The sequence below is a fragment of the Hemiscyllium ocellatum genome, chromosome 1, assembly GCF_020745735.1.
Source record: "Hemiscyllium ocellatum isolate sHemOce1 chromosome 1, sHemOce1.pat.X.cur, whole genome shotgun sequence".
In the NCBI taxonomy this organism is placed as follows: domain Eukaryota; kingdom Metazoa; phylum Chordata; class Chondrichthyes; order Orectolobiformes; family Hemiscylliidae; genus Hemiscyllium; species Hemiscyllium ocellatum.
In genome coordinates, this window is record NC_083401.1 from 127,400,288 (window position 1) to 127,413,806 (window position 13,519).

Genomic DNA, 13,519 nt, shown 5'->3' on the forward strand with positions numbered 1-13,519 from the left:
ACAGGTCATTCTATCCAGCAGCAACATGTGGCTTCAATATATACATATATGCATGTTCTGCTGGAAGGTCATTTTCTTGACACATTAGCCCTGGTTTTCTTCACTGGCTCTTTGTCATTTTTTTTTAAGTTACATCAGTCAAGTAAATGAGTGTTTGCACATTACGTAAAGGAGCAGCTTTTCCTTCTGTATAACAAAGCATTCTGCTTTTTCAAATAAAAACCTGATCGATTGTATCAAAGTATTTCATTATCTCCTTTATGTATAATAGATTGATAAAAGGTAGACATGACTCTTCTGGTGTTATTGCCTCACCATGAATTAAAACCATTTAGTAAACATATTATTAATGCTCCCTTCTCCGCCTTTAGTTCTTTGCTCAGATCCACAGTGCCAGTCCAGCTAGAACAATGAGTTAGCTCTGTGCTGTTGGTACCAATCTGATGTACGCTGGCCCTCAAATATTCAGCACCCCGCCCCCCCCCCCCCCCCCCCCCACCCACCCACCCACCCCCAAGGAGTTTGTGCTGGTGTAATAACATACACTTGTACAAGCATCTTGTAATCTGGAGATATGAATGGTGATGGTCGAGGCTCCAATATATTTCCATCACATGGTTGCCCAGGAATCTTTCCTGGTTCTCTTTGGCTCTGATGTAAGCAGACTCCATTCTGATGTAAGTCTTTGTTGAGCAGTCTCACAGCTGTTAGTAAGTTTAACAGGCAGTGAACATGCAATTGCAGGAAAGTTAGTTGGAGAAAAACTTCTGGCCAAAGTATCATTTTAACCAAGCTAAGAGTGGATGGATACAAGTTGCCCAGTAAGTTGAGGCAATTAACATTTCACGGGTGTTTCTTCCTTGCTACAATGAACTGGCCAATCTACACATTAATAATGATGTGTATTTTTCAGGCATTCTTCTTTTTTCTGTTGGTAAATGCTGGGCCACCCAGCCGTATTGTTAATAGTAAAGGGAATTGTACCATTCCTGCATGTAGACATTCACAGTGTGAAAAGAGGAGTGAGTCAAATGGTTCAGAAAAGAAGGAAACAACTGTAATTCTCCAGAAAAAAAGATTGACTTCATAATATTCTGTGTAAATAGAAAAGCAGGTCATGGATTGTAAGCCCTGAATGTGAAGTGCAGGAGCTCTGAATTAGAAGCATAGGTCAATAATTACTTCATTTAATCAGTGAACTGTTATAGGCCACGTTTAAGTCAATTTACTGACAACAACTTGGGAACTTCATAAAAAGTTTTATTCTGCATTCAGATAATGCACCCAGAGCTCTTTTGTTTTGGGGAGAATGAGACAAAAGTCAGCTGGATGAAAACCTAACTCTGTTTGGATGGGCATCACAAAAAAAGCAAGCTGAGTGACAGTAGTGGTGGACAGAGTTAATAACATGAATGTTAATCAGAATCCTTCCTGTTAACCTCTATTATATAACTATCTGTCCTTCACGGTGCTGGTTATTTGAAGAGATATCACTGCAACCCTAGATCATTTGCATGTATTTAATTTTTATACTTACAAATATTCTGATTTTAGTACCATTCTGCTTGACACAAATTTGTGTCAAGACTTGGATTCTGGATTAGTGTCCACTACAGCCGTCTAAGTGTGAACAAATTGGCATAATATTCACTGTTGAAAGTTGTGCTGTTACCCCCTGAGAGATTTCAAGTCAATGCAGGAGAATACAATTTGTTATTAAGTGATGTGCTGCAATAGAAATTAATAATTCTCAATCTTCAACCAATTTGATTCAGTCCGTGTGATAGCAAGAAACAGTTCAAGATGTCGGATACTGCAAAGTCTATAAGCCCCGACAGCATTCTGGCAATAGGATCGTGATTTGTGCTCCAGAATTGCCTGTGAGTGTAGTCAAGCTGTTCCAGTCTAGCTACAATACTGGCAACTACCTGACAATGTGGAGAATTGCCTAGATTTGTCCTGTATACAAATACCAGGATGAATCCAACCCAACAAGTTACCATCCCGTCAGTCTGCTCTCGATCATTAGCAACATGATTGAAAATGACCGCTGACAGCGCTTTCAATGAAACCCTGACCACCAACATCCTGGGTGTTACCATTGACCAGAAACTGAACTGGACCAGCTATATAAATACTGTGACCATGGAACCAGGTCAGGGGCCAAGTATTCTGCATGGGTTATTCACTTCCTTCCCCTCAAAACCTGTCCAGCATCTCCAAGCACAAGCCACGACAAGATAGAATACATTCCTTGTGCCTGGACAAAGCAGCCCCATTTGAACAGCTTCAACATTCAATCCCTCCACTATCAATGCTCGTAGTATTTGTGCAGAGGCATAGATACACTGCAATAACTCCTGGAGGCTCCTTCAAACACTGTCACCCGGAAGTACAAGAGCAACAGATACATGGGAGCACCTCCACCTGCACGCTCTGCTCTAAGACACACAACCCTGACTTGGATATCTATTGCTGTTCTTCACTGTCACAGAGTCAAAATCCTGGATCTCCCTTCCTAAGAGCATTATGGGTGCACCTATTCCTCATGGACTACAGCATTTCAAGAAAGCAACTCACCAGGGATGGGCAATAAATGCTGTCCCAGTGAGCAAAACCCACATCCTACAACGAATAAAAAAAAGTAATTACTTTATCATGGTTACTTAGAAAAACTGCTGCAGCTCAGCTTTAAGTGTGAACCTTATTCATCTGTGAAGTAGTGGAGAGAACATTGTTGGAAAACCCTTTATTTTTCCTTAAAGAGACACAGGGATTCTTAAAGGAGTTGAGGGTGAAGGGGTGCGGGCTTCCGAAGGCATTAGTAAACCTAATTTCAAGTCATTGTGCCTGGATTAATGCAATACACTTATTAACTTCGAAATGGTATTTATTGCCATGAGATCTGTTAGGAGAGGATGTTGCCCCTGTGTTCGCAGGCCTGAATGATACTTTCTGCTTTAGTAACTAAATCCGTGTAATCAGTGTAATACTAATGGAACTGCCAGCCGAGCTTGCTAGTCAAGTGTAGAATGGCTTTGATGATATCAGATAGCCATAGGTTAAACCTATCGTCTCTGGGGATTACAGCCAATGACAACTGAGGTGTGATGCATTCATCAACACAACTCCAAGCCACTTAGGCGAATAACTTTTGACATTCTGGGAAAATGCTAGTTTATTTAAATGCAAGCCCACTACTTCGCCTCACAGACAAAATAATTCACTGGAGATTGTAGCAGCGATAGAAAGGTGAAAGTCTTATTTATAAAATGTTTCTCTGTACATAGAGACATACAGCACAGAAAAAGGCCTTTTGGTCTAGCTCTTCCATGCTGACCAAGTTTCCCAAACTCCCCTTGTCTGTTTTTGGCCTCTGTCCCTCTAAACCTTTCCTATTCATGTACCTATCCAAATGTGTGTTAAGTTTTGGAACTGCATCTACCACTTCCTATGGCAGTTCATTCCACACTCAAACCACCCTCTGTGAAAAGTTCATTGACTGCAAATACAATAATTTCACTGGCCCTATGACTATCAACCCCTTTCAGTACACAGGCAACTTCCAAAGCAGCTAGAAAATCCAGTGTCTGGCTACCTTGGCTTGCCTTGGTTCCTCTCAGGCCACATGAAACGTTTCTCATGCACATTGCCCCTAACCTGCCCCCACCCATCAAATCCCATCCCCAAACACCACAGCCACTCAATCCATATAAATGGCCACTGCTGATGAGGTTAAAGGATATTAGTGTTTTATTGTGGACTTGAGCCATTTCCCTGCTCTTTAGATTTGCAGTCTTTATTTGATTGGATTGATTAATAGCATAGTCCAATTGCATGAAGGTTAAGTGTCATTGGATACATTATTTATCCTACCCACATACAGATCTTTACATAATAATACATAGTCCATAGACCCATATTTGGGTTTACATAGCAATAATGAGTAGTAAGTATGATTTTAAAAATTTGATCAAATCAGAAATAATCTACTTATAAGTATAAGTCATGACATCAAAGGACATTTCAGATGGACAATTGAGAGTCAGCTAATGTCTTTAGCATTCTGGCCTTATTTTTGAATTATCAGTTGCAAACAGGACACTAGGTATAATGTATGTAATGAGCCCTTCTTCAGGAATGAGGAAAGTGTGCCAAGCAGGCTAAGATAAAAGGTAGGGAGGAGGGACTTGGGGGAGGGGTGTTGGAAATGCGATAGGTGGAAGGAGGTTAAGGTGAGAGTGATAAGGTGAGGGTGATAGGCCAGAGTGGGGGTGGGGATGGGGGTGGAGAGGTCAGGAAGAAGATTGCAGGTTAGGAAGGCTTCAGAGAACACCTCTGGGACACCCAGACCAACCAACCCAAACACCCCATGGCTCAACACTTCAACTCCCCCTCCCACTCCACCAAGGACATGCAGGTCCTTGGACTCCTCCATCGCCAGATCATAGCAACACGACGGTTGGAGGAAGAGCGCATCATCTTCCGTCTAGGAACCCTCCAACCATAAGGGATGAACTCAGATAACTCAGCACCACCTTCCTAACCTGCAATCTTCTTCCTGACCTCTCTGCCCTGACCCCCACTCCGGCCTATCACCCTCACCTTACCACCCTCACATTTACCTCCTTCCACCTATCACATTTCCAACACCCCTCCCCCAAGTCCCTCCTCCTTACCTTTTATCTTAGCCTGCTTGGCACACTTTCCTCATTGCTGAAGAAGGGATCATGCCCAAAATGTCAATTCTCCTGCTCCTTGGATGCTGCCTGACCTGCTGCGCTTTTCCAGCAACACATTTTCAGCTCTAATGTCCAGCATCTGCAGTCCTCACTTTCTCCTATAATGTATGTAATGCCCTATATCATACTATCATTCTTTCCTTGTCTAATAATTCTGCATTAACAAAGTTTGAGCACAGTAGTTTGGACTGCAATCATGATAACTCATCAAAATCTGTGCTATCATTTAGTTTAATGAAAACCATAAGTAATCTGAAAATGTTGTTGTGAAGTTTAATTGGTTTTTCACAGTGCGTTTTATGTTAGCAAGCAGATGCCTTTGAATGGAGTACCACAGACAAATAAAGATTAGCAATTTGTCTCTCAGAGGATATTTGTATGTCTTTGTCACAGAAATGTAATTTCCTATGTTTTACTTTACTTCCATGAAGTAGTCACAGGACTAAGTTTCAGTTCTCTGCCACAGCACTATTTCCAACCCTCTGCCTTTCAGTGCTGAATAACAACTGATATTCTTCTTTTCTATCCTCACCAGTTCTCTCTACTAGCCTCTGCCCCTTCATTGCCAACAGATAGGTCCATGCTGAGCAGCAAGAATTTTGTACATAGTATCAAAGAATCATAGAGATGTACAGCATGGAAACAGACCCTTCAGTCCAACCCGTCCATGCCGACCAGATATCCCAACCCAATCATGTTCCACCTGCCAGCACCCGGCCCATATCCCTCCAAACCCTTCCTATTCATATACCCATCCAAATGCCTCTTAAATGTTGCAATTGTACCTGCCTCCACCACTTCCTCTGGCAGCTCATTCCATACGCATACCACCCTCTGCGTGAAAAAGTTGCCCATTGGGTCCCTTTTATATTTTTCCGCTCTCACCCGAAACCTATGCCCTCTAGTCCTGGACTGTCCCACCCCAGGGAAAAGACTTTGTCTATTTATCCTATCCATGCCTCTCATGATTTTTTAAACTTCTATGAGGTCACCCCTCAGCCTCCGACACTCCAGGGAAAACAGCCCCAGCCTGTTCAGCGTCTCCCTATAGCTCATATCCTCTAACCCTGGCAACATCCTTGTAAATCTTTTCTGAACCCTTTCAAGTTTCACAACATCTTTCCAATTGAAAAGAGAACAGAATTGCATGCAACATTCCAACAGTGGCCTAACCAATGTCCTGTACAGCCACAACATGACCTTCCAACTCCTGTACTCAATACTATGACCAATAAAGGAAAGGATACTAAATCACTTCTTCACTATTCTATCTACTTGCAACTCTACTTTTAAGGAGCTATGAAACTGCACTCCAAGGTCTCTTTGTTCAGCAAAACTCCCTAGGACCTTACCATTAAATGTATAAACCCTGCTAAGATTTGCTTTCCTAAAATGCAACACCTTGCATTTATCTAAATTAAACTCTTGCTGCCACTCCTCAGCCCATTGGCCCATCTGATCAAGATCCCGTTGTAATCTGAGATAACCTTCTTTGCTGTCCACTACACCTCTAATTTTGGTGCAGACTTACTAATTGTACCTGGGTGCTGGGTCCTCTACTTTTTGTCAGTTACATAAATTATTTGGATGCGAGCATAAGACGTATAGTTAGCAAGTTTACAGATGACAGCAAAATTGGAGGTGTAATGGACAGCAAAGAGGGTTACCTCAGATTACAACAGGATCTGGACCAGATGGGTCAATGGGCTGAGAAGTAGCAGATGGAGTTTAATTCAGATAAATGTGAGGTGCTGCATTTTGGGAAAGCAAATCTTAGCAGGACTTATACACTTAATGGTAAGGTCGTAGGGAGAGTTGCTGAACAAAGAGACCTTGGAGTGCAGGTCTCATTGAAAGTGGAGTCGCAGGTAGATAGGATAGTGAAGAAGGCGTGAGCTACAGGGAGCTACAGGGAGAGGCTGAACAGGCTGGGGCTGTTTTCCCTGGAGCGTCAGAGGCTGAGGGGTGACCTTATAGAGGTTTACAAAATTATGAGGGGCATGGATAGGATAAATAGACAAAGTCTTTTCCCTGTGGTTGGGGAGTCCAGAACTAGAGGGCATAGGTTTAGGGTGAGAGGGGAAAGATATAAAAGGGACCCAATGGGCAACTTTTTCACACAGAGGGTGGTAGGTGAATGGAATGAGCTACCAGAGGAAGTGGTGGAGGCAGGTGCAATTGCAACATTTAAGAGGCATTTGGATGGGTATATGAATAGGAAGGGTTTGGAGGGATATGGCCGGTTGCTGGCAGGTGGGTCTAGATTGGGTTGGGATATCTGGTCGGCGTGAATAGGTTGGACTGAAGGGTCTGTTTCCATGCTGTACATCTCTATGACTCTATCTGCCCACTTCTTAATGTGCCACTGAAAGCAGGCATGCATTCAAGGATGAAGTGAGGACTGCAGATGCTGGAGACCCGAGTTGAGAAGTGTGGTGCTGGAAAAACACAGCAGGCCAAGTAGCATCCGAGGAGCAGGAGAATCATTATTTTGGCCATAAGCCCTTCTTCTTGCATTCCAAGGATGCCCAGATATCTTTTCATGTGTTCAAGTCCAATACTGTGTGTATTCTATATATTCCTTAGTGAAGTATTGATCAGGTCATGAACGTATAGAAACCCCAGGCTATGAAAGTGTGATTGAGTAGGGAAAGGGAGAGGTCAATGTCTACTCCCTATACTCCCTATTATGCTAAGGCCTGGATGAGGAAACAGGCATCCATCACCTCACATCCCTCAGCAAGGGTTTGGCTTCAGGATCCAAATTCCCTCACTGGTGCCTGTGCTTCAACGTACCAGAGCTTTTCTTGTGGACATTGCCAGTTCCAATTCCTCTACCATCTTAGCGAGGCATCTTTCAGCCCTTGATGACTGACTGCGCTGTGAAACCTGGCCAACTACTCCAGAAATATAGCAGCCCAAAGATCGGCGAGCAGGGTTTATTTATCAACAGGCATCAGATCATTTCATAAACAAAGGGAAATTATGGGTAAACATGAAAAATGCTTCATTGTATGAAATTAAGCTGAGGTTTTCAACTCCCCCACCCATTCCTCCAGAGAGAGTGAATTTGACTGCTTTAAGCTCTCCCATTTGATGCCCTCCCTCACCATCACCCCCTACTTCAGGGGGTCCTACTACCTGGCCACTCAACGCCATTACGACCTGTAACTGGTGATGCCATTACACATAGCGACAATGCATGGAGATTTACTGGAAAGGCATTGAATCAGTGCTTCAAATGGCAAAACAAAACTCTAGTTCTTTATGGAGAATACATTCTTATTGCACCAGTGAACAGAAAAATTACCAATGTCTGTATCAGAATTCACAGGAAATTGACTTGAAATGAACTGTGCTGTAAACATATTTCAGTTTTTCTAGAACGATGTAATTCTTAGATTGTATATGTTTTTGTTTACCATTGAGACAAAAGGAAATGCAATTCAGGGGCGTGAGTTACTTTGGACAGAGATTTTCTGTCCCTGATGTGAGGGAAGAAAGCTTGAATATGATGCCAAATAGAGTGTGAGTGAAAAAAATCGGATTCTTAATGGTGAGAAAAGGTTGTACAATTTTCCCCTTGAGCTTTAAGCAGCAACTCTTCAATGGAGATGACCTTACATCCAAGTGTTTGAACATCACACTTTCTCTCTGAGAAAGCAGACAGTGCAAATTCCTGAAAATAAAGCAGAGTGGAGACATGGCCACTGCAGCTTACTGAGTGCCTGCCTCTGCCAGCACAGTGGCTTTATAAGCTCCATGGACACTATCCCTTCCACTGTTTAACCACACAGGTCAGCAAATGACCAACCTCACCACATCACCCTCTCAGATCACTCCAGGCCTTCAACACTTTACTATGGAGTTGAAAAGCACCTGCAGTCCACTTGTTTCTGCCAGGTTGCTTTGAATACAGGAACAGCCGCACATCTCATACATATATATGGAATACTTAGGTGTTATTGAGGAGATATGCATCTTGTAGTTCTTCTCTTGCTTTCTTAGTGCTAACTGGCTAGACAGACTGCTAACCTCTGTGTGGGTCACTGTGCACTAAGGAAGCAATAAGTCTTTAGTGTGAACAATAAACTGCCAGCCTCCTTGGTTTGCATCATTTTCTTAGCGCAGCTGGAGGGGGAGGCATCTTGTGATGACGGATAGCACTGAACGGTCAATGTATCAGTGAAATAGAGGGTGGGTTGTATTTCTGCATGGCATTGTGCTACAACTATATCAGAGCTTGTGTCAGCAGGAAAACACTGTGTGTGTTTCAAGCAAATCTCCATGTTTGAAGATCAAAAGGGAACAGTTCCTACTGGGGTGAGGGTGGACTACAGTTAGTGAGAAGCTGTGTAAGTTGGAAAATACTGGCAGTGGCAATCACTTTGGCCTTGTTCATCATGCAGTCCCCTGAGAAATGTGTCCTGTGGCTTGGTTACATAATGATGAAGTTAAAAGTGGAAGATTTCACACTAGCCATAGCAGACCAGATATCAAGGAACTCACTCTCTACTACACTGCAACTACAAATGGAAATATAGAGCTCTTTTGAGTCCAAACATTTGATGCGACACTTGCTTTCAGACACAGAGAAAGAAAAGCAAAGAACCATAGCCATTTTACATGCTTTTCGGAAACTAATTTGTACAATGAGCAGAGATCCAGGGGTTGATTTCTGGGCTTTAATCTCAGCCTAGGGATGATACAAAGCAAACCTTAGGTAGCAGGAGTATATATCCTTGCAAGAACACTGGAAACACAAGATTCTACTGTGACAGTTCTGAGTCAAAGTTAAAAATCACACAACACCAGGTTATAGTCCAACAGGTTTATTTGGAAGACTAGCTTTCAGAGCGACGCTCCTTCATCAGGTAGTTATGGAAAATTAGATTGTAAGACACAAAGTTTATAGCAAAAGTTTACAGTGTGATGTAACTGAAATTATACATTGAAAAAGACCTGGATTGTTTGTTAAGTCTCTCGTCTTTTAGAATGACCATGTTGGTTTCAGTTCTTTCATATGTAAATCCAGAACTTTTTTTAAGTTACATTCTCAAGTGAACTTTAACAATAGATGCCATGTCGGCCCAGATAATGCGTTGAAGGTGTGAGGTGCCCTATGTGAGGCTGTCTGTGCCCCAGTGTTCGGACTGATTCTAATCTAAAAAAGGGATTCACAGAATCTTACATGGATTGATGCAATTTTTGAGCAAAATAAAATGTAATTCTGCAAGCACACATTGTGTGTGTGTGTGTGTGTGTGTGTGTGTGTGTGTAGTGGGGTCACCTGTAGTGTGACATGAACCCAAGGTCCCGGTTGAGGTCATCCTCATGAGTACCGAACTTGGCTATCAACCTCTGCTCGGCCACTTTGCGTTGTTGCCTGTCCTGAAGTTGCTTTGGACATCCGAAGGTCTGGGGTCAAAGTCAGAGGTCCAGTTCTGAGTCAGTCTGCATAGCTGTTGAAAAGGAAAGTAAGAGTGTGACGAGTGTTGGCATTAGAAGTCAGTCATTGTGAAAGCATCTTTATCAGTCACCTTTAACCCAAAGGGATAACATTTATAAAGGCTGTGTACCTGTAAGCGAATAAAACAGAGAAGACACCCATGGGGGAGCTGATCTTTTATATGAGCTCCACTTTGCCTGACAAAGAAAAAGAAGTAGCTGAAAGGAACCTGATCAGGTGCTGACTAAAATGTGTGGTGATTGAACTGAAAATACTGACTCCCAATTTGGAGGGAAGCTGTGGGTTTGGTAGGAGGGAGGGGAGGTAGAGCCATCTATTAAATTACTAATAACTTTTACCTTTTTACTTTCTTTAATGATCATAAGGTTGTCACATGGCCAACCAAAAACCCTTTATGCAAAACATCAGCAATTCATCAACACATTTTATCACAGGTTAAAATATCCTCTTTCCAAGCTCCCCTTTAACAGACATCACCCCTAGCATACACATTGATGTCCAAGGCATTGCACCAAATTCCTTCAGAGTCTTGGGAGTACTCATGGGGGATACTAAGCAAAAAAACAGAGTGTGTATGTCTGTGTCGATCATTATGTTTCTCTTGGTAAGGCAAAGTACTTTCACACTTCTTGGAATCAGATCTTTAAAAATGAGACATTCACTTTTCACAAAATATATAATGAGATTTTACTGACAATAGTAAGAAAAAGGATCGTTTTTGGCTTATTTGGAGTCCTGTCCACTGCTTCTTGGCCTTCATCTTGGTCCTGGATCTTAAATACTTTTTTTCTCAGTTAGGTGAAGGCTGAGCTGGTGCATTGAAGGTGACGTGAAATTGTATTATCAAGATCTGATGAGAGGAAGCCCTCAAAGGACAATACATGGTTGGACTTGAACTTCCTATAGCACATACCTCAAAGTGAGTAGGCTTTTCAAGATCCTCCCAATGCAGTGTAAGAAACCTGGTCCAAAATAGACAAATCAAGGCACTAATCACTCAAAACCATCTCCACGAGGTAGGCCATGTCATCTCCTACCAGCCTCCTGATGCAACTACTGTACTCGGAACTCAGTTATAGTTGGACACTCCCAGAAATGGTTTAGGGATGTGCTTAAAGCATCTCCATTGCCCTGGCTTGTGACTGACTAAAATGGAGAAGACTCATCTAAGATGGCACAGAACATATCAAGAAATCTTGCCAGGAACTTGCAAAGGTGCATTTAACGAGGGTTTCCACAAATTTCCAAACAACTTAACTATCCAACACTCAAGCAATATTTGCCTACTTGTGACTAAACCTGCAAACCATGACTTGTATGTATCAGCCACCTCCGAATCCATTAACCTCGATTGGAAAAAAGTCATCCTTATTCCCAAGGGCCTGTCAAAGAAGGAGAAAGAAGCTTATTGATTTGGAACTTCTTACCAATTATATCTCATTAACATCCACCATTACTCAATGATTCATAATAAGCTGTAACCTCGGTGTAAATTTTAATAAATTCAGTAAGAATGACTTAATTTGAAAAAAAAAGTACAGAATATCCATCGATCTAATCAATGATGTAAATGCATACTGCAGATTTAAATTAGCTATAAAATATTCAAGAATGAATATCTAAATATGGGAACTGTCCTACAAAGGTCTGTCACAGTAGCTGTGTGACTGTTTAGTAGATAAATGCATTACTTACTTTGGACCTGAGTCTGAGGCTTACAATGTCTGAGCAGTTATCTCAGGGTTAACCTAAGTAAATCCATCTCAGCTGAACAGCAGGAAACATGACTTTCATTTAAGAAACAGTGAAAATTGAAAAGCTAAAGAAGAAGAAGAATCCTACATCGCAGCAAACATATTTTACAGCATTGTGCAGACTTTGATGCAAGAGGTTCAGTAGGGAGTTTGGACAGGGTCATCGCTGACTCATTATGATGAGAATATGATGAGATTAGTATATTCTGCTTTGTAACTGCCTTGCGTTAATAACATGAAGATTTACATTTCAATAAGGACTGTTGTTAAATATACACAAGCAATTATACCATTCAATAACTCATCAATAACAACTAAATCAGCAGAGATTCTACAATTGTAACTTGTCCACTTACACAGCGTCTAGAGTGAAGATGTAGATCTTATTGAGGTTTGCAAGATTCCCCCTTTAGATTTTCCAAAGATGGAAACCAAACAAGAATTTAACTGGCAGGTTGACTTGTTGGTATGGATGAGCAAGACTGATGAAGACACAGCTCTATGTAGCTAACCTAATGATATACTGCCAGTGATCAGATGCTGTCTGTAAGTAAGCAGCATGTCAGTGAAAGCTCTGAACTATTATAACTAAAATACAATTTATTCATTGTCAGAAACTTAGTTTTGTTCTCCTTTCCTATCAATATTGTTAAGTTTCCTTTCCTTCACACTAGAAATTTAATAATTTCATATGGGTATAAGTGATATTTTCGTAGGTTTAATACAAAACCAGAAATGTTGGAAATGCTAACAGATCTGTAAGGTCTGAAAGAAAATCAAAAGAGAATTCTTTTGGGTGAAAATCAGTAAGGAGAATCAATCAGCCAGGACATTTCTATTCAAGGATCTTCAAAACCAAGTAAAGGGAAAATTATTTCAGACATCATTACTGCTTCTGTGAGCAACCAGCTGAGGTGGCACTTTTTGGTCTTACTGGAAATGTCTTTTGATGCTTTGATTTATTTTTCAGTCCGTTGCTAAGATTTGTTTCATCTTTTCAACTTAGTCTTCATACTCCCACTACAGAAAAACTGAAAGTGTTATTCAAAATTCAGTGTAGTGGCACCAGTCATTCGTTATTGATCGTTAATATGCTCTCAACCTTTCCTTGTTAATTGTTTTCGTTCAATGTCATACCGCTCAGTTTAATTGATTGGGACTCCTTTATAGAACTCCTGAGACAGCACAAAGCTATACATCAGTTGAATTACACAAATCGCTTTTAGATGAGTCCCCTTGAGAGCTTTTTGGTTGTTAGTTCAAGAAGACCTACAGAATCCCCATCTCCGGGACAATGGCTAGAGGTTAAATCATTAGTAAGGAGGAATGTGGTCTTTTGTTTCTTTGAAGTAAGAACATAAAAGTTATTAAAATGTCATGAGTTGAAACTAAGTAGGACTTTAGTGCACTGCATACCTTTTGTTTTATGTAAATTGTCTGTGTATGGCAATATAAATTCAACCTCTCTCATTGCATAGAGTTGAGCAAGATATGTGTAGAGGTTTGATACGATTTGAGATCAATAGACTGCAGGAAATTTTAGCTATATTTTA

At 41.3% G+C, this 13,519-nt stretch overlaps 1 protein-coding gene across 1 annotated transcript in view; it reads left to right on the top strand.

The window, feature by feature from the left end:
• LOC132816053 (collagen alpha-1(XXV) chain) overlaps positions 1–13,519 on the top strand; it is a 653,999-nt gene that overhangs the window by 285,647 nt on the left and 354,833 nt on the right. The gene's annotated exons all lie outside the window — the stretch shown is intronic.